Source organism: Agelaius tricolor, unplaced genomic scaffold (genome assembly GCF_023055355.1).
Source record: "Agelaius tricolor isolate 1412-34295 unplaced genomic scaffold, bAgeTri1.0.p SCAF_1, whole genome shotgun sequence".
Taxonomy (NCBI): domain Eukaryota; kingdom Metazoa; phylum Chordata; class Aves; order Passeriformes; family Icteridae; genus Agelaius; species Agelaius tricolor.
Window position 1 is genome coordinate 93,078,362 of NW_027269261.1, and position 22,105 is coordinate 93,100,466.

The 22,105-nt window shown below is 38.3% G+C and overlaps 1 long non-coding RNA gene across 2 annotated transcripts in view; it reads right to left on the reverse strand.

Annotated features, from left to right (window-relative positions):
- LOC139592465 (uncharacterized) overlaps nucleotides 1–21,859 on the reverse strand; it is a 71,178-nt gene extending 49,319 nt beyond the window's left edge. For both annotated transcript variants that reach the window (XR_011680017.1, XR_011680027.1), the window contains exons 1-3: nucleotides 21,717–21,859; nucleotides 19,560–19,596; nucleotides 14,130–14,276 (exon numbers count right to left, since the gene is read on the reverse strand). This is a non-coding gene — a long non-coding RNA (uncharacterized lncRNA). The remainder of the gene's footprint in view (nucleotides 1–14,129; nucleotides 14,277–19,559; nucleotides 19,597–21,716) is intronic.
- Nucleotides 21,860–22,105: the final 246 nt, after the last annotated feature.

The following is a 22,105-nucleotide window of genomic DNA, read 5'->3' on the forward strand; positions in this document are numbered from 1 at the left end:
CTGAATAGTATTGATATGGTTTTAATTTCTATTGCAGGTGTGTTATTCATCCTTCTGTTTCCAGTATAGAGTACACATTGAGTGAACTTTTAAGAAGGCAAATAGTTTGAAAGACGGGGAAATAAGACTGCTTACTGAATTGTCTGTGCTGTTTCTCATATTCTGACTGGGCCTGTTTTGAGTTTGGAGCCATTATCCTGTGCTCAATTATAACTATATAAATCTGAACATTTACAGGATGGAAAAGACAGATACAATACTAAGAATAAATGTAAACTCACAGGACAGATTCTGTGAGTGATGCTCACTGGGTAGGAATTCCCAAAGAATGTTGTGAATTATGTGCATCTGCCTAAATCTGCCTGAACAACCTCACCCTGCCAGGAATATTTTAAACTCTGGGTTTGCTACATTTCTGAATTTCTTTAAGCAGACAAAGATGACCTTTCCCTACTTAAGATAATGGGGCATCAGAAGTACTTATGAAATTTAATAGGAGGCATTTTAGGGGACTAACAATATATGAATAAAGGCATCTTGCCTTGCCCATGTAAGGGGTTATTTCTTTTATCTAGGAAAGTGCAAAATGATAAAATTCACTCTATCATTTCAGAAAAAGGATAGTGTCAGGATTAAAATTAGAAATCAAAATGAAAAACTTCTGAATGGTTCTGAAGCTTTCACTACTACAGAAAAATATTTAATTCCTGGAACACCCTTGGAAAAAGTACCCTGTAGTTTTAAAGTTAAGTACATTTACTGCAGTGGGAACAGAGAAATTGTTCCTATGTGTGTTTTTCTTTGAACTTCCTCAGCTGTACTGAAAACACAATATATGTCTCTGGTAGAGTGACTCTTCCATTTCATTTTTATGGGTAAATCAGTACCCAAAACCAATGGCAAAAACTAGTGATCTTGTAGATGAGGAAAACGCCCTGTAATTTGCTATGGGCATCACAACTCTTGGGATTTAAAACTTTATTCAAAAAATATATGTATTTAAACCCAGGATCTCCATAAAAAATGTTCAGACCACATGTAGACAAACGCTGACTAGACAATTTACCACATCCTATGTAATTCACAAATCTAAAAAGATATTTAATCCTTTGTTTTTTACTTCCTTTTTAATGTATTTTTCCAAAAATGCCGTGCTTCTATTTTTAGCAGGGAAGCATTTTTTTTTGGATATGAGTCTAGACATACTGTGATTTGAAAGCAACAGGTACATTCCACATGTCCTGCCAGAAAATCTATCAATTCCCTAGTTAGTGTCACTGCTGGAAAGAGCAGGCTAAACAGAACAACTCAGTGAGAATGGATTAGCTGTGCAGGGGAATCTGACTCTTTGGATGGGAGCAGATCACTCAAACTAGATTTAAAAAATAGAAAAATCTGTGGAAGGAAGACTTTGGGTGTCTGGAGACATCTTGCCTGAAGGCTGATGTTTTTAGTTTGACTGAAAACCAAAACTTTGCCACACAGGTACCAGCAGAGAGACACAAGACACATTGTACTTTGCCTTGGAGTCTTTGTATGTTTTATCAATTGACAGCTTGATGTAAAAAAAAAAAAAAAAAGCCTCTAGAAGAAGAGTTTGGAACTCAGGTTTTCCTATTTTCCAGAGAGTGTCCTCAATGGTTTGGCTAGAAAGTAACATTCCTGGACTAGTAAATATTGAATTCCTTTACAAAGGTGGAACAGCTCCAGTAGAAAGAACTAAACCCACCACATTTTCTTCAACCCCATGTAGTCTGTAGATCTGCTATGAGACCACTTTTCCAGGCAGTAGAGGAGGAGGACTTAAACTCCTTTCACAGAACACAGCCTAGGACCCAGGGTTCTCATAGTCTGTGTTAGTGTGTTAGCCATGGACTTGTAGGTTAAAGAAAAAAAAAACAACACAACCAAAACTAAAATAGCTGTCTTGGCATGTTTTAAAAGAAGACTATAAGGTTAAGCTTTCAAGTCTCAGGGAAGGATTTAAAGAATCATTTCTCACACTCTCTCGTGGTCTTGTGTTGGTATTGTGCCTCTGTTTGGCTCCCAGTCCTCCTGCAGATTTATATAAAAACACTTCCCTATTAAATAGGAAGACAATCTAATGAAAAAAGGCTTAAAAAATTCTGATGTGCTCAGTGTTTCTCTTGTTCTTTCCTGGCAAGGTCTGTTTTCAGGCCTCCAAGTTCTTTGTGCAAAGTTTATGGGAAAGATGTACTGACTACAGTAGTGAATGATCCCATCCAGGATCAAATAAGGGAACGTATACAAATCCATGGAGACTGCTGAGGGAGCTAACTATCCTCTTTGAAAGGTCAGAGCAATTGAGGGAGGTTATAAAAGTCAAGCATCGCACTTATCTTCAGAAGAAACCAAATAAAAGGGCAAAAGGGACAACCAGGGGAACTACCAGCCTCACCTCAGTCTCTGTGAGATTGTGGAGCAAATGATCCCAGAAGTCATGTCCAGGCATATGAATAAGAAGAGAGGGAGCAGGCAGCACAAGGCAAAAAATATGTCTGGTTGGCCCAATTGTGATCTTTTATGAGAGGAGGGAAAAACAGTCGATGGCCTTTAACAGTCTCTCTCCACAGTATTGATGCAGTTCAGCCAGTTGAGATAAGGACTACTTGTGAATTACAGCTGGGTGAAACCCACCTGAACTGCTGGACCCAAAAGTTGTGATTAGTGGTTTGAAATCCAGCTGGCTGTAGAGTACTGGTGATTTTCCTAAGGGGTTATACTTGAGGCTGACACTGCTTAGCAATCCTCATCAGTGACCTGGGCAATGGGATTCCAGCTCAGAAAGGTCACAGACTACAGAGGTGATTTGGGGGCTGCAGGTCAAAGCCACCCTACAGCACCCTACAATCTGGAAGGGTGGCCGGATGACCTCCACAAGTCCCTCCCATCCTAAAGTAGTCTGTGACTCCTTTTCACACCAGGATTTCCACAAGTGTGGTGCTGTGAAATGAGAACCACCTCACATAACTGAGATGAGCTTCATTGCTTCTGAAGGGCTGCATTTGGCTAAGTGGCAATCTAATACCATGCTGGGGGGACTATGAAGGTAGCTGAGAAAAAGTTACATTGTAAAATGTAGTATTTCTGCATGTGTTCTCTTAAATTATTTGATAAAGAAAATGATCTCAAAATCCCTGTATATAGTCAGGATACAAAAAGAAACCTAGATCCCCATTTCCACATTGTTAGAAAGAACTGCTTAAGAGAAAAATCAATCTTGCAACATTTATAGACAGAGCTGACATAAAAAGCACTTTAAATCAACCAGTGAGGGTTTTTTTCCCTAATATTTCAATGCTTTATTGAACTAGTCATATTAAATTATTTCCAGAAAATATAATTCAAGAATGATCTGACCAATTTTGAAATACGTTTTATTTTAAATGCAATGACTAGATCATACTTAGACGCTCATAAATTATGTTGCTTCGAAAGGGGCACATAAAGCAGCAAAAGGTGCTTAATAAAAAGATTATGGTGTCTTGCAAATGAATAGTTGGGTACTTAATGTCAGGATGAAGAATGTAGAAAGTATGATGTAGAAAATATTGACTATTCATTGAAATTAATGCTCATGGCCAAGTGGGTACTATTAAACTTCAGAAAACAATCTTTATAGTTTTTGAAACTGTCTCATCCTGAAAGATCATAACATCTTGGTGATTAAATGAAAATGAGATTGTAGCTATATAATGGCAAGCAATATTGAATTAACTTCTAAAAGAAATTCACTAAATGCTTAATATTAACACTGGGCTGAGAGAAATGCAGCTGCAAAGAATTTCATTGAAATGGCAATGCTCAAACTTTAATTTGATTTTAATGGAAAATTTATGAAAGACAGCTATTAAGACTAGATGGGGAGATGATCACTATCATTCTTTTATTAGTATAACCCAGGGGCTTAATTTTCCTTAGCTCTTTAATTGGTCTTTCATATTCTCCAGTTCCATGCTCTGCTTCCTAAGAACATGTGTTTATCTAAATACGTTTAGATGTAATTTGGATATGGGATTTTCAAACCAACAATTTTGTTTTCATATTAAAACACGCTTCATTTTTACATGAAAGGAACAAATCTATTTCTCAGTGGTCATTGTCAAATTTATTACCCTACTAGAAGTGTGTATGCCAATTCTACCAAGAGGGTTATTTATATTTTGAAGTTATGTCTGTTGTCTAGGATGTGGGGAACTGGCCACTGGCAACCAGTCAGAACCATTTAAGGGAAGTACTTGCTCATAAGTTTTGAACTTGGAAATTGTGGGTTTTAAACATCTCATTCATTAATTTTGTTACTGATGACTCAAGACTTACTAAAATTTTTAATTCCCACATTTATTGAATTGTGCATTGTACCCTTTTTTAATGACTGTGTCAGATTTCAGGGAGATGTCTGCATGAAGTGTTCTAGACACTATTTTTCCATGCTTAAAATGGTAAAAATTAAAAAAGGCATTTTTGTTCACTGATGTGAAAAAAAAAATGGTACAAGGAAAACCAGATATTTAGCATGAGCAATTTGTGGAAATGTGAAGAACAATATAAGACACAGAGCTATGTTGACTTTAGTTAAAGAGTGAAACATAGCCAGCTCAAAGGTGAATTGCAGTTGCTCACATTTAGCCTGGGACTGCAGAACATCAGGCATAGCATGGAATTCCTGTGAAGTGAATGTGTTTGCCCGACTTAGGGAATGTGGGAAGGGCTGTCCTTTAATGTAACTAAGCAGCTTTAAAGAACAAAACTGGGACATTTTATAGCACATAAGTAACTGAAGCATAGTTGTTCCTCTCTCCATTAATACTAGCTGACATAGCAAGTGTTCCCCACTTCACATGGTTTGAATGTGCAGAATTCCTCCTTAATGAAAGAGTTTGGATTCTCTCCTGCTCCTCCAGAGCTGGCCATAGTCCTTGCTTTCTTAAAATAAACCCAGCTAAGTAAGGTTGACTAGCATGCATCCTTATGAGCGGGAGAGCTGTGCTCTTTTGTAGTGACTTGAATTTATACACTGCATAAATTATTGTAATGCTTTTCTTTCTTCTTGTACCTTTGTATTTCTTCTGACACTTCTGCTTTCAATAGCCTGTCTTTTCTAGGAGACTAATCACGCTCATGTTACAAAATTCTTATTCACAGCATAGAGTAGATTTTTACTAAAGAAAGATTCTCAAAGAATAAATAATGTTCCAAATCAGAGAACAATTTATGAGTTTCAGTAGTGTAGACTGGGGAACTTTAAAGAAAAAAGTTTTAGAAAAATATTTTTATTTTAGGAAAAATATCTGTTGAAAAGTCCTTTGAAATTACTGTTTAATGCAGTTCTACACTCAGACACATTTTGTCTGTAAAGTGGCAGACATAACTCTCTGCCAATGAATAAGGAGAATGACTGCTATAATATGTGTTTCCCTGGTAACTAAATTGTAATTATTCATAGAAATAAACTTAAAGGCCTTAGATAAGCAATATTCAGAGTATTTGCTACAGTTCTACCATAGCCTAAATATAGATGATGCAGTAAAATTGGATTTAGCTGGATGTTGTTCACACCTCTTGGGTATGAAGAAAAATGGGTGCAGTTGCATTTTTTTTTGTAAAAATCCTTGCTCTGAATGTAGCTATCTGGAAAAAGTGTCAGCTCATATCCTAAGAGAAAGCAGGAGAGTTGAGTGTGTGATGTGGGGCAGACAACAGAACAACGACTTGTGGAAATTACTCATAACACACAAAATTGAGACCATTTAGCTGTAGTTATAAAATCTGCCATTTGAACTTTTGTGTGAAATTTGCACTCCAGCTACCAATAAATCTGTCTGCATTTCCATCTTCTTCCAACTAACCTTCGATGAGGTCATCCAAAAAGAGATAAACAACAATGTTTCATGGAAGTGTGTGCCTCTCTTGTTGCAATGGGAATTACAAAATGAGGCATCTTTTAACGATAACTTGAACATGGTATTTCTTTTTTATTTTCCAATAAATGATGACTTGGAAGAAGATTTCTCAGTGGAAGCCAAAAATGGAGAGTAAATGATATTTTTTTATAATGTAATGTACATGCTGGTTATGTGTTTGGAGAGGACTTGGAGTTTTTAAAAGAACATTTGCAATATCATAGTGCAAAGTTTGAGAGACCATTAAGCAAATTGGAAATCTTATACATAGAGGAAATATTATGTTCAAGGCTTCAGTGCTTGCTATGATTAGAGTGCTCTTTGTGGGAGATTTGTTAATATTTCTTCATCCTGGACACCTGCCAAGCTTACGGCTTTAATGCTCTGAGACTGAGTCACGAAAGTGAGGACTGACTGCTCAGAGCTTCTTGATTTGCCAGGAGGTGGGTGTGGGAGGTAGTATGCATGTAAGAAAGAAGAGGGGCATGAAAAAATAATCTTGACATTCTGTGATAACCTTTTGTTTAGAAGAAATAAGCCCATGGCTTCGGGTCATTTATCTATTTTCTGAACTTTCCAACAAAACAGATTGTAGAGATATGATGTCTTTTCTTGTTTCAGAAAGAATGTCTATGTGTTTGGTGAAAAAAACAAAGGGCTAGAAAAACAAGGATTAACACATCACAGAATATAGATAACTAAATACAGCATCTGTTCCTGATAATTATCAAGAGAAATGAATAATTTTGACATGAACTAACTTTTTTTTACATTCTTTCATTTTCTAACCACTAGAAATCTCTAGTGGATGTCTGCAAAAACTGATTTAAGCTTGCTGAAAATAGATTACATTTTCTGGATCACGTTTTATGGATCTGGAGAGTCCAGCCCCAGAGTGTCTCTGAAGCATATGCTCAAAATCATTAGACAAACAGAAACTGCACAGATAAAAATAAATAAGAGCATTTGTGAACTTCTTTAGCCAAATTAGATCAGTGTAATTAAGTATTCAAACTTTCTTACAATATAGGAGGGGGCTAATACATAAAGCTTAAACACTTTTGAAGGGGCAAATAGTAACTTGTGAGTTTGGAAAAATCTGCTAAAAATGGATATGGCTGCAGGGTTACACACGGAGCGCTGGTTCCTGAAGTCATTCAAGAGAAGAAAAATGTCTGGAATACACCCATCTTTTGTATGTTAACATTCACAAAGCCTGACTAGTGCAGACTGCCCAAATACTGTTTTTCAGCTGGGAAATGGGGACTGAAGCCTGGGGAGCTACTGCATCAGTCTCGCATAATAGAACTTAACACACCTGTGCTTCAAGTGGGCTGAGGACTAAGAAGCAGAGGTTATTCTAAATTGCTCCCAGTGCTGGGCTTGCCTTTTCCCTGGTGGTCACTGCCTGTGTTTATTCTTCAGCCATTTTGTCTTGCTCAGGAATTACAGTGGAGAGCACAATCTCTTAATGAAAACTCTCTGGCCTTCGTGTCCTATGCATGCTTGTGTCTGATTTAACACAGCTACAGGAGGCTCAAACATAGGTCTGGGAGGCTTGAACAGATTCAACTATCTATCAGGATTGCATGCAAATTGACTTGCCTATGACTTTTTTGCGTGATTAGCTCCCTGTTCATATTCAGAGATGGATGTATGTAACTGTGTAGGATGGTTTTGATTTATGGCTGTTGATTCTCCTGTGAAAAGTCAGAAGCTAGTTACCCAGGAAAAAAAGATTATGTGTGTAAATGGATGTAAAAGGCTCAGATCTCTCATGGAGAAATTAATAAACTTTGGGAAAAAATATGACCATTAACATTATACATTTTTATTTAATCCAGAAAGCAGACTGTAGATCCATTTCATTACCACATCTACTCCACAAATGATTTTTGATCTCTAAATAAATACCTGGTATTTAAAGGCATGAAAACTAATAGCAGTAAGGAAAATAGCTTTTCCCTTCAGTGGAGAGAGGGCAAAATGGCATGTCCAGGAAGAGCCAAGGAATGAGCTCAAGAATTAGATCCTAGATCATCAGTTAGCTGTTAATTTGCTTTCTGACAGCCCCAACCACGTCTCTCCTAGACAGCACTTCAACATGGTTAATGTCACGTTCCACCATGCACACTGATCCCAACCATTGATATGAGTGAAATTGCAGCAAAGTTAGCTTCCTTTATCCTATTCAGTCTTCCACTTCCCCCCAAACCTCATCACCATCAAACATGTCCTCTTGCTGGAGCCAGGGCATGCAGAACACTGACCCCATCCCTCTCATTTCAGAGACTTTAAATGGAGAAGAGAGAAAAAAATATTATTGTCTCTTAAGAAGTCCCAGTCCCAGCAGAGTCATGAGTACAGTGCTGTAACACAACGTGCCTCTTAAGCCACACTACAAGACTCACCAGCAACAGCAGTCTCTCCCTATCAGCCTTTGCCTCTGCCAACATTTCACCTTCTGGAAATGTTTTTGTGCTTTTTTAGTTCCAGATGACACATGGCACAGCACAGATGGAACACTGGGCTAGGTCTTGGACTGCTGTGGTGATTACCTCTCCAGACACAGAGGGTACTGAAGTGGCTTTGCCACTGATGAACCTCTCAGGTCCTGACACCAGCTGCTCTTTCCTTTGCATTATCCACAGACCACTTGCATGGGAAGTACACTCCCTGAAGAGTTTTTAACAGAGGATGTGGCATGATAAATTGGTGCTCTTCTCTGATGATTTGACATTTCCAGAGCCTGTCTCTGCTGGCTGCCTGCCTTTCCAGGTGTTTTGCACTTGAAGGAGAAATAAGACTCCAAAGAAACCCCTCAGTTTCCAAGAGTTATCATAATCCTCTTAATACTCCTGAATTTCAGTGTTATGTCCTCTCCCTGCCTGCCTGCCACCATAAAAAATCCCCAAGTGTTTGTAATTCAGACATTATTTCCTGTTGGGCTAGGAGTTTCAAGATAGCCCGACATGAGGCTCAATAGCAATAAAGAAAGTTATGGAGGGTTATGGGGTATTTCAGAGGAGCGGAAGTGCAGTGATGTTCACAGATGTTATTGATTTAATCTTATTTATGAATTGTAAAGAATCAAATAATAATAGAGCAGAAACAATTTGCTAGTATAGAGAAAATGGTATTTACCTAACCATCTGTTTCTATACTGCTTTAAGCGATTTGCAGTGAATCTGGAGGAATCTGTTCTTCTGTAAAGCAATGCAAGAATTTAGTCTTTTCCATCAGAGACTGAAGAACTGGGGACATACTGTTTCTGTCCCTTCCGGTGTTAGTCTGCCAGCCTTTACCCCAAGGTAAAGTCTCATTTTTCTTATTTAATTTTTGGAGACATTGCCATTGAAACGCTGCATTGGCCCTGTCTGAGTCACGTGTGATTGCAGCTGCTCAGCATATATATGCATGAAGTCACTCAATTTCAGTAGGGAATTTTTAGGCTGAACCCTGCATATTATATATTAAAAAACAAAATCAAACCAAAATGAAAAAAAAAAAAAAAGGAAAGAGATAAAAGAAGGAAAAGGAATAGAGAGAGAAGACCTAAAATGTCTCCTGAATGCCATTATAAGATGAAGGTTATTTGAAGGTTTTATAGACAATAATGAGGACGTTTATTTCCACTGTACCTTTTGCACTTTAATATAAATAAACATTGCCCTAAAGCAGCAAAGGAAATGATTCTTCCTTTTGATGGTCTCTGAGGTAAATCTTTCACTACGTTGCCCAACTCTCTTTCTTCCTTTTGTTGTTGTGAGTTTTTGTATATATGTTTCCCAGGCAAATATTCCTACTTCTCAGGTTAAGACTTTTGATTTGTCTATTGTGTGACAGTTTCCTGGTTTGGAAAGCATCCATCAGCACTGGGACAAGAGCATTTAAAAGGAATTTTTTTCCACTGTAAAAATGTGGACTCAAATGCTGCATTTTGCAGTTAATTCTATGAACGAGAAAAAACTTTTACTTTTAGGAATATGAAGAGCAGAAAAGATGCCAATATATGTATGTAAATATGTGTGCATATGTATATAAACAGGCACATTATATGTATGTATCTATACTAATGTAAAGGCCTATTTCTCCTTTTATAGGAACAAAGGAATTCTCACATGGATTTTATTTTATATAACAGTGGCACTGTTACAGCAGCTTAAAATAAACATTGAGGCCTTGACTGAAGTGTTTAAGCATCTGAGAAGCATATTGAATTCACAGGGCTTCTTCACATACTTAGGGTCTGGCATATATGTAAATACTTCATGGTAGCAGGGTCACAAGACCCCAATTCAGACCTTATAAAAATCAGTGGAAAACTTCCTTTTGATGTTAAAAGCAGTTGGATGTGTTTACAGTGTGTATTTTTTATATTAATGTGGGGTGAGCCAGTCATATTGCAGGAACATTTGGTACACGTTAAAAGTCTTGGGTTTGTGAGCAGCAGCAACCTTACACCAGCAACGTTTACCCAGATTGATGAAAAGATGTGAACCAAAAGCCATTCCCAGACTGGCAGAGGGCAGGGAGTGCCTTCCAGAAGAGGCAGCATGGAATGAGCTGTGGCTGGGGAGCTGTTGGTGGTAGCAAAGGGCACGGTGGGAGCCCACAAGGATGGCTGAAGATGATAAGCTCATTCCTTGGACGTAGCGGGGAGACAGCTGTGCTGTCACACCCCATGTACACCTGGGAGTGTGGGGTAAGTCCTGCCACAGGCAGCTGACCCCAGCTGGGGAGGAAGAGCAACATCCATCCATCTCAGAGACTGGAACTTGGCACCCAGGCAGGTCCAAATTTCTGGAGGAGAAACCACATGCTGCGAGTTCTGCAGTGTAACAGCAAATGTAAAACTATTGCTGCTTTGACACCAAGCCTGCTGAGAAGGCTTTGTCTACAATTGTGTTAAATTATCCCAAGCAGACCAATTTATCCCCATTTAGACCAATTTATGGTCTAAGTTTCCCATGCATCAGAGTTGAAGGGCATTGGCTGAGAAGATGCAATGGAGGAGAGTGCAGAGAGGCACCCTTGGGAGATACACTGCGTGCGCCCTTTTAATGTGCGCTTGGGGAGCTGAGTGGAACCTAGAAAAGTGAGGTGTTATGGTGTTACTATGCCAGCTCACACTCAATTGTTCCTGAAATGCTGCTTCTAGGCATTTCTTTAGCAAGAAAATTTGCAGAAAACCTGGAGAGGGCAATGCAGTTGTAATGGATATGGTTTGGTAAAAAATGACAAAAATCACAGGTAAATAACTCCATAGGGACACCTAATTACTTATGGTATTTGAAGGAAATGGATTGCAAAGATTACCAGATGAGTAATCTAAGGAGATAAAAGGAGGTAATTAGGAATTTGAACTGCCTGAATATTTTCAGAATTTCAATATGGGGAAAGGAAGAGATGAAAAATCATCCTATTTTGACCTGTTCTGTTGGCAAGGACAAATGTAACAGAGAGGAATATTTAAGCTGGCTGATATAGAGAAAGTCTGTTCCGATCACAAGACATTCAATAGAAATAAATGGAAAACCCTTTACTCTATTGCATTCAAAGTAAGACTCAGCAAAATTGAAAAATATAATGTATGGGTAAGCAAAGAACGAGAAACAAATCAAACTATTTTAGAGGTGCTTGATATATGTAGTTGATTAAAGAATCAATTAGGTTTCTGTGCATTCATTTATGTAAATTCTAGATATCTTTCCATTTATATATGCTGGTTAGTACAGTCAGGCTTTTTTTGTTTGTCTCCCCAGGTTGAAATTCAGCCTTAGTTAATGCTTGACTCTCAGGTGTGTACAGCACTCCTTTGGGCTGAGTATTTCCATTTTATCCTATATGACCTCTGTTCCTGTTAAGAGAACATCTGCCTATCTCTTTGATAAATAAAGCACCATTTTCTACTGTCTTTTCATATACAGAAGTGTTCTTTGTCTTTCATTCTGCCTCTTCTGTAATCTCTCCCTTCTTGTACTTCAGTTTTATCCCAATGCTTTATGACAGCCTAGCTCTGACTGACATAAAACCAAGAATTAGTTTCCTCAACAATCTTCCTAAACATTTTGCTTCAAAAGATGCACTAACATATCATTTGATTCCTTTTTTTGCTCAAGGCTCAAAATTTTTTGCCTGCATAAGGGTGGAACATAGGAAGGTCAAAAGACAAATGGATATTGCTCACTGGGCAATTTTTTAAACAGAAAACCTAACCCAAAGGTTGCCCTTGCCAAAATCACAGGAAGACTTGGCAGCAATGACATGTGCTCCCTGCTTGTATGACATCCTCTTCCAGCCTCTTCCATCTATCATTGACATGGACCCACAACATCCACCGTTACCATCCATCTTCTGTGCCTGTCTAGTGCTGCTTCTTGTTCCTGTCTACAGCTCAGGAGTCACTTTCATTCTATTTCCTAATTATTTCAAGAGTCAGTTAGCTTAGCTGGGACAGTATGAGGTATCGGGTAGACTGACAGCCTCAGGTGGTGATGTTGTGCAATGTTTGCTTAATTGCCTTAATATAATTATGCTGTTTATTCTGTTACTCAACTAGAAAGGATATGCTGTTTGAAGATTAGATATTTGGTTGATAAGTGGAAAGATAAATGTAATAATATTGCCAACTAGAGAGGGTAATCTAAAACTGCATTGACTAAAGGACAGCTATGCTACATAATTTTGCTGACTGGGAGCAGGAGTTAACTCTTTTATTACCCAGATGTGTTGAGGTGAGGAGGGCTGGTTTTCCCATCCTCTTTCTCCTGGGTGCAAATGTTAGAGGTTCATGTGTGTTTGTATCAGGTCTGTCCTGGTTCCAGCCAGGATAAGGTGCATTTTTGCAGTAGCCAGGAGAGGACATGGCCAGGACCTGGAGGTTATTCTATACCAGCTCATGTCATTTTCTGAGGATGGGGTCCCTTCTGGTTGAGTAAGTGTGGCATGAAGAGAGAGAGGTCAGGTAGTGCCAACTCCCTCTGTCACTGATATTACTCCTGTTACTGTTTGTTTTATTCCATTGCTCTTTCCAGTAAATTGTTCTTATCTCAATCTGTGATCTTTACCCTTTGTGCTTCCAATTCTCTTCTCCATCCTGCCACAGGGGGACTGAAAGGGGGGAGTGAGTGAGTGAGTGAGTGAGTGAGTGAGTGAGGGATGCGTGGTTTGGAATGCTTCAGTGGGAACACTAAAATGAAGAATACTATTCCTAAATCACAGCCGTCTTATTTAAATCTCTTTTTTTGATTCTTATGCCAGCACACAAAACACTGCCAGAGACAAATAAATGATCCCCCTTAAAACTCTGTGAATCTTGGGACAGAATTTACCTACTTCAAGCAAAAGAAACAAGTGAGTGGACATGGGATTTGCTCAAGATGAGGCTCAGAGGCCATTGTGAAGGTGGGGCTGGAAACCCTGAGTCTTTAATTCCAGGCATCTGCCTGTATTTGGCAAGGGAAGATTTCTTGCAGGTTGTTGGAAGATTTCTTGTTGGAGGTGGGATGCATGCTTAACAATTCCCAAGTCCTAAACATATTTTCAGGTATTAGTATTTAAATAATTAGCATTTAAGTTTTGTGAACACAAGCTGCTTTGGCAAGGAAAATGCTATACAGCTTCATGGTATTCAAGTGAGATTTATTCTTCTAGCATGAGGTACTAGTAAATTGGCTGTTGGCCTATCTAGCTTTTTGATAATGACATCATGATTGGTAAGTCTGACTACCTTGATAAGAGCAACAAATCTGAGCTCAGAGTTTCTCCTGATGTTTCTGAAATGCCCAAGTGGATTAATTTATGCTTAGGATGTTCAGTTCTTTCAAGGGTGTGCCATTAAGTATGCTGTTGCTGATGTAATGTCAGAGGCCTTAGAGCTAAGCTGCAACTTTTCATCAAGCTTAGAACTCCTGCAGCTTTGCTCTGTAAGGCAGGTGGAAGGTCAGTGGTCAGAACAGAGAGCCCTAACCTGCTGCTCCTGTCTTCTCACACGTAGGCAAAATTTCATTGGGGGAATTAAGAAAAAAATGAATATTATATTTTGACCTTTTCCATTAGAAATGACAGAAGTCAGAGAAGGAAGTTCTTTACATTGCTTTATACAGAGCCATCATCCTCTTGGCTAATGCCCTCCCAGGCTGCCCTCAGGACAGCAGTGAGTTATATGCTGGCTGCTGAACTAGTGAAGGCAAACAAACTTACCCTTGCCTGAGAGGAGGGACAGCAGAGACCCACAGGAGCCCCACGGTGCTTTGTCATGCTCCCCATGCACCTGGGTTAACTGGGCCCTCTTGGCTTCCTTGCAGTGCAGCTGACTTCTTCTAGGATGGGAGGTCAGCTTTGTAGGCACTGAATGAGAAAAAGCACCTTGGTATCAGCAAGACTCTTCCAGCTCCTGGGTGGGGAGGAAGGGGGAGACTGGCAAACAGGGAGGGAGGAAAGTCCATTTCCAGATAAGCATGTTGAAAGGTTGAAAACAGGGAGAAGTGTGCTTTTCTGCTCAAAGTTTACTTATTGATAGGGACTTGGTTCTTGGCTGCTTCTGCTGCTTGGTGCATATGTTTAGAATTTGTAGAGCTTTATGTTCTGCTGCAGAAAATTATAATGTCAAGTGAGGAAAAGGGTAAAATATCAGGACACTCACAGGAGATGACATCTGTTACCAGTATTTTATATGGGCTTTTATTCAATTTTGTCATCAGGAGTCTTCATGATTGCTTCAGTGTTGTCATCATGTGAGTGTACACACACACACACACACACACACAATTTGATTATAGATTTATCTATTTGTCTTTATGCACTAATTTCCTGCACATTGGTGGGATCATCGAACTGATGTGACTTCTTATAAACAACTAAAATGAAATCTCACTTTACAAGAAAAAGCTTCATGTTGAAGACCCTCCTGATCTGCACTATTGTAATTCCTTATCTTGTGCTTGTGAGATATTTTTCTTTTCAAAATATTCTTCAATTCTGTAAAAAAATTTTCCTTCCTCTGTCACAATTAACCACACACACTTACAAAACAGCAGTGAATACATATTTCCACTTTTTTTATTCCTCTCTCTTGCTTTTGCTTCTTGATGCTGTAGTGCCTTTTACAGTTGGTTTATTATTTCCCCTGGAGGTTCAATTCCTTGTTTGTGCTGTTTTTTATCATAGCAGCAAGAAGAAAGTATCTTTTATAATAGGGAGATGAGAATATGATTACTAAGCCACAAAACCTACATGATACAGAGAGAAGTGTTGTACATGAAATTGTTTGACCCTAAACTAGATTTTAGTAACACTTTGATTTCTATAAATTATGATTTCAGTTCTTGTTATCAGAATAAAACAATATACAAAATCATATCAATGGAAGGGTATATAATTTGTTTCCCAGACACATATTTCCCTTGATGAAAGGTACTGTATTTTAAGATGAAATCCATGATTCTTTTGCCTTCCTGGATCACAATTTTGGTCATAAATTCAGTAAATATTAAGATGGCTATCAAAAGGCACATACATTAAAAACTCTCCTTTGGGCATAATAGGTTTGACAGATTACACTTTAACAAACATCTCTGTGAGAGTATGGTTTAGCTTTAACCAGTATTTTTAGAATTATGTACTATTTGTTAGGAAATTCATAGAAGTTTCTTTTATAGCAGTTTCCTAAGGTTAATAACATGATCAGAATTCTTGTTTTCCCTCTCCTCCTTTGTAAGGCTTCAAAGAACTGGAAGTATCCTTATACTGATAAACAGCATAAGATATTAATGCAGAATGAAGACTAAAGTTTTAAAGTCTCATCCCAGAATGGCATTAGCAAACCATACAAGACTGGTGTTCATACTTCTCTACCTGTTTCTTTATTACAAAATTTTGGTAACAGATGAGTTTTAATTATGCAGTGTCATAGTTTTGGATCAAATTTTCAGCTACACTTTCAGACATCATTAATTAATGTTTTTCTATGAAACCACTGAAGCTGTATGTCCTGGGGTCCAGATTAAGTCACCCAAACACATCTGGTGCCACATGAGATACTCTCAAGGAGCCTGCCTGGCCTCTGACTACCCTTGCAGATGGGTGTCTGCTTTCCTTCCATGGGTCATGTGTTATATCCACTAGCTCAGATGGCATCTCAGGACACTCCACACCTATGGCCAGTCAACATACCAGTCCTGCCCCAAACAAGCTTACATCATAACTTCTTTGAGATTGGAGAGAAGGAATGAATAGATTAAAATACATGTCTTCTAGAAAATCTTTGAGGACTGCTCTTCCAGTGATTTTTTATTTAAAGACACCTGTCCCTCCAATTTATATCCATTTTGACCTGACAGCCATTTCTCTTACTTTTCTTACTCTTTAAAAATGCATTTTGTGGGTAAGTGCTGGCAAAAACCCTGACCTACTATCACCAAGTACTGCCATCAAGTCTGATGTATTAAGTGTCTTGGTAAACCTGCAAGGTTAATAGGGAAATGCTCATAGCTGTTTGTATCATATCCTCATTAATCTGTAATGTTGGAACACAGAAAAAGCTTGGGACTATTTCTCAGCAGAGTGCATAGTAAGGATTTTCTTGCCTTCAGTAGAGCAAGAGGAATTAATAGGCTTTAAAAATACTATTCATCTTCTTTTCTGCTAACAAACATATTTCTGTGTTGCCTCCTCCTACTCTCTGTGAAAGATTTACTGTTGAAATTGCCAGTATAAGAGAATAGCTTTCTTTGCCTTTTCTGAAGATGAGTAGAACCAGAAAATGAAAAGTATTAATAATTAAAAGATACAATAACCTCATCTGATTGATGGGAATTCCTTTTTTCCCTAGGAAATGTGGAATAAACTATGAAAAATTATTTCATACCTTTTCTTTTCATACCCATATACTTTCGTAATACTAACATCGATTGCTACACCGGATATTTTTCCCTTTCCGAAAATATATTTACTATTTCAGTTTACCTAGATATTTGGCATCACTGACATCCTGGAGAAATAAATTCCAAGATCAAGTTGCATAACAAAATTTATATCTGACACTTCCTGACACAGATAAATGTCTTGCTGCTCTTATTCTTCTGACAAGAAATGAAAACATAACTTCTCTGAAGCTTTTCAAAGGCCTAAGGTTCCACACTTTGTAGGTCTTCCAGGTTTAAAATTTTTGCTATTTCAGTGGCTATTTTCTTTCATCTTTCTCCAGGTCTTCTCTAACTGCAGACTCTGCACTCGTACTGCAGGACCCATTAATGCTAAGTACTTCACTGTGGTATATTTCACTGTTATTTTTTTTCTCCACTATGACTTCACTCTGGATTTCACTCCACTATGGTTTTTCATTCACTAGTTTCCTGGTTTATAGATTACTATGTAACCTGGGCTTTGTATTTGAACTCATCAGGATCTTGGCAGAAGTGTAAAAATAGCATATTGAATAATTGTTGGAAAGTTGTCACCAGCAGTTCCCAAATGTTTTCTCCAGCTGATTTAGTAAGATCCCTGAATGTGTCCTGATATCTATTTAACTGGTTTTGTTTCGGAATTATAACTCTGAAATGTGTATTAATAGTTAATTTAGCATTAGCCAAAGAAATTTGATTATGAAAGAGTTAATAGATGATGTGTGGGTAAAATTCTGGATTTTACTTATGACATCTGAAATTTAGTGGTCCTAATTTGTTTTAAGCACTTAAAATCATACAGCCTTGCAGAGTTCTGGCCATCTTTGCTAATAAAATGAACACGGGTATCTTCGTCAAATTAATTGCGAACACTTTGTTCTCAACCATAAATCAATATTAACAAATCCCTGAATTAATCTGCAGTTTAAAGGAGTCAGGCACCCTGTGGTTGCTGAAGGATGCCTGTTCCTGCTGGGAAGCAGCCTAAGGTTATGGTGGTGGGAGGGGCTGAAGGTGGAAGGATGGTATCTGCATGTGAACACCAGCAGAGACACATCTCTGAGTTACCCTGCTCAGCAGAACCAGCAGGCATCCATCAACAACAAAGAGATACTCCAGGATCACACAAGTCTGAGAGCAACTCTGGCTTCCAATATAGGTCCAACTGGCCATATTTAAACACTTGTCTAAGTCACATGAACTGCACTGGGGTGGTTCCTTTATTTTCTCTGCATTCTGCTGATGTTCTTTTCAGGTTTGCAAATATAGTACAACAAATATTAAATAAGACAACTGGAGGAGAACTTCTGAATTTTCAAGGTCTGTTTTCTGCTATCACAATAAAAACATTTTCACCTTGCTGATTATCGACTCAAGATTGAAACCAAATTAGTTTTCTGCTATTATTATTTCTATAGAGTATCAGCCTTTAGGTTAAAAATTTTTATCTGATTCCTTACCATGCTTCTTTCACAGCTAGTTTTGATGAGCTGAGATTACTTCTGTGACTGGCCTGTTTACCTTCTGGCACTGTCAGACAGCAGTCCTTATCTTGCTAGTCAACCTGCTGAAAACAGGTACAATAATTTCTATGGCCTTCTCCTTTTGGATTGACTCTTCACTTTTCAGACATCTCAGTAGCCTTCTCTGCATCTACCCCAGCTACTATTCTTCCTTTCATAATCAAGGTATTTCAGATGAGAGCCTAATGAATATTATTAGTAATTCAGAAATGGAAATGACTATTTTGTTGCATTCTGGGGTTGTATTTGGTAAGGGTTTATTTTGGCTGTGTATTTTTTTGGTTGTTTTGTTTTGTTTGTTTTGTTTTGTTTGTTTGGTTGGTTTTTTGGTGTGTTCTTTTAATGTTGTTTTTCACAATTGTCTAAAATCAACAATGCAAATCTATCCTGAGATCAAGCAATGTATTCTTCCTCACCATTCATTTCAAGGTATAATTTGTTCTTTATTTCTTTCTGCTTAAATTATTTTCCCTTTCAAAACAAGAAATCCAATTTCTTCTGTAGGGAATCTGTTCAGATCCTTTCCTGACAATACATCCCCAGTTTGTGTAATTTATCTTAGAATTGTTTAGCTTGGAAAAGACATTTAAGATTCAACACTTAGCCCAGCACTGCCAAAACCCAAATGCCATATCTGAACATCTTTTAAATACATCCAGAGATGGTCTCCACCACTTTCGTGGGCAGATTGTTTCAATGCTTGACCACTCTTTTGCCGAAGAAATTTTTCCTAATATCTTTATATCTGCTATCAGTAAAAAGGGCCTATGCAGAAGGGCCTATGCAGTTTGTGAAATCATATGTATTCAAGGAGTTATCTAGAGGTCCTCTAAAGAAAATATTCTGCTCCTCCATCTAATCATCCATGCATCTAATAGTCAAGGATAAACTATTAATAGTGAATATTTGTTAGTCTTAGTAATTCTTTGCAAATTATCCAGAAAAAGATGATGATTCCTAAGACATAACATGCATTTTTTTACTTAGAATGAAGGTTAGGATGTGGCTGAGTGCATGGCTTCTTTCAAACTATTCCCTACTAGTCCTAATTTTTAAGGAAACAGTGAATTAAGCAAATGAGAATTTGGTTGCTTGCTGTGGTGGCAATTCTTTAGAAGGTGAAAGCATAAAGAACGGGGGAAAAGGATTATTTGCAAAAAAAAAAAAAAAAAAAGGGAACCTAGAAGATACAGGAATGGACTCACCTCAAGAGCCAGAAGGAAGTGTCTGAAGTTTCTTTTTCTATAGGATAAGAGAGAAGAGGTTAAGAAAAAAACCACTTTGGAAATGCCAGGGAGCAGGTCTTGGATCTTGTGACAGAGAGTTTAAGAGACAGTATTGGAAGTAAGGAAAAAAAACAAACCTGACTTTGACACTGAACTGTCACTGTATTTTACTAGATTTTGTCTAAAAGAAGATTTGTTATAGTGTATGCATAGAGAATAGCTGGCTGATGGATGTTCTACGATGTCCAACAGGTTTGTAGGCAAACAATTCCTCTTCACAGCAGCAGCCAGCTGCATTTATTTTTGTTTCCTTTGCGGTAGTCAAAGCTGTCCTTGCAAACCACTGAAACCCTGCATGTGTTCCCACCTGCTATGGGGACCCCTGCAAAACCTCATTTTCACTTGTCCAAGTGCTCAGCAATGTCTTGATGCCTTTTCTCTTGAAATAAACTGCTTTGTCTCCTCATCCTGTGTGTGTCAGGATGTGTGAGTGTACATTCTGACAACACCCACACCGATGCATGTTTGGATAGTAACGTGAGACTCTTATTTAGATGCTGCGAACCCTTCAGGAGTGCGGCTTGTGCTTTGTTTGCTGAGCCATATTTAAAAGCGCTTTCCAAGACCTTGAGGAACAAGTAAAATTGGCAACCCTTCCTGCAGTTCTCCTTGCCTGTGGCACACCTTGGTTGCCACAGCTTTGCAGGGTGCCCAGGGAGCCCAGCGGCAGCGAGGTAGAGGGACGGACGAACGGCAGTGCAGATTTTGATTTTCCATGCTCAGCACTGTAGTCACAGGGCATTACAAATGGAAAATAGAATGCTGCTTTCCTGTTTCTAAATGCAATTTTTATATGTTTAAAGTAACTTTATACCTGGCTACAGCTTTGCAACAGGCAGGTGATACGTCAGGGTATCAGAAGCTATTGCCCTGTAGTGAACTCTCCCTATCGCTTACTTGAGCCGAACAGTACACACTGCATGACATCAGCAACCCAATGACTCATACACCAAGATACCATAGGTGTGTTCCTATATCCTGGAGATCAGAAAAATCCCACGCAGAAGACTTGGCTTGTTTTTCCTATCTTGTTATGGAAACTGCGTGCATAGGCTCTAAGAGCATTAAACAATTGTAAATGAAGTATTTCTGTTTCTTATCAGAAGATAAACTGCCTGTTTAAAAAAGGTGTTGCCAAGCCCAGGAGAGCCTCTTAAAAGGCTACAGGCTGCTGATTGTAGCTGTGTAGGGGGCAATGTTGTATATAAAATATTTAATATTTCCACAGTGAACACTCGTAATACTGATCGGGGGGAGAGTCCAACTAGTCTGAAGCATTGGACACACCTGAAGATTGAACAAGATCAGTAGTTCTATATATAGCAAAAATGTATGAAAAGGGATGCAAATTGCCTAGTTGCAGGGTGACACTACAGCTCCTCCTCCTTCTACATAAATGAAAATATAGATAAGGAGAACTTACAGGCAGTTTAGAATTTCTGTCTCTAAAAAACAGCAACAGGTAGTTTCAGTGAAGGCATTTAACAAAGCACTTTTTTTCCTCAATTTTCTTTTACTTTAACAACTTCTTACACATCCCATTCCAATTAATTTCTAGGACAATGATTTTCACCTGCTTGCCTTTTGATCTCACTGATAACTTTTCCATGTAATACTTGGTTAAGTTCCTTTTCATGGCATACAGATAGGGAGGAGGCATTAGGGTGCCTGCTGAAACAGGCTGGAATGGTTCCACAAAACTTCAGAAGTAAAAACAGGAAGAAAACTTGAAGGTTGAGTATTGTGGATCATTGGTCACCCCTCAAAATACTTGGTGGTTTAATGAAGGAAAGACTTACTTTATTATCAAAAAAAACCAGGCTAAGAACCTTATAAAAACTCAAGAAGTTTCTGGAATTTTCTATTTCTCATCAAAAAAAAGGAAATATACATAGCCTTTCATATGGCATTTCAGTATTCCTGTTTCTATTCCCAGCTGAAACAGAGAAAGATAGAGTCACAAACAAATTCAAAATAATGGCAGCATTGCAGTAAGGGCGTGTTGGATCTCACATACGTGATCTACACTTCAGGAAAAGTTTCAGAAAGGGGGAAGCAAATGAATTCTGCTGTTACCTGGGTCTGCTACATCTCATGCTCTATGGTGCTTTGGAGCTGTGAATGACGGGAGCCTGTGGAAGCAGGAGGTGCTCTGTTTGTGTTTGTATTTCCATGGCAATGCAACAAAGTTGTTTGGTCTCCTTTCCTTAAGAGACCTGCCAAATCACTCCTCTTTATAGAGCAAGCTGGAAGAAGGAATATAGTTGGCATTCTTGTGGAAAATGTAACCTTGTTTCAGCTTCATGCAAGTTGTAGATATCATTCAAGTGTTTCATGAGTATTTTTAATTACCAAGGATTTAGCGTAATTTTGTACTGATGATTTACATGCTTGGTTGTCTGAACTGATTCTTGCTTCCTTATGCAGAAGAAAGAGAGAAAGAGAGAAAGAAAGAAAGAAAGAAA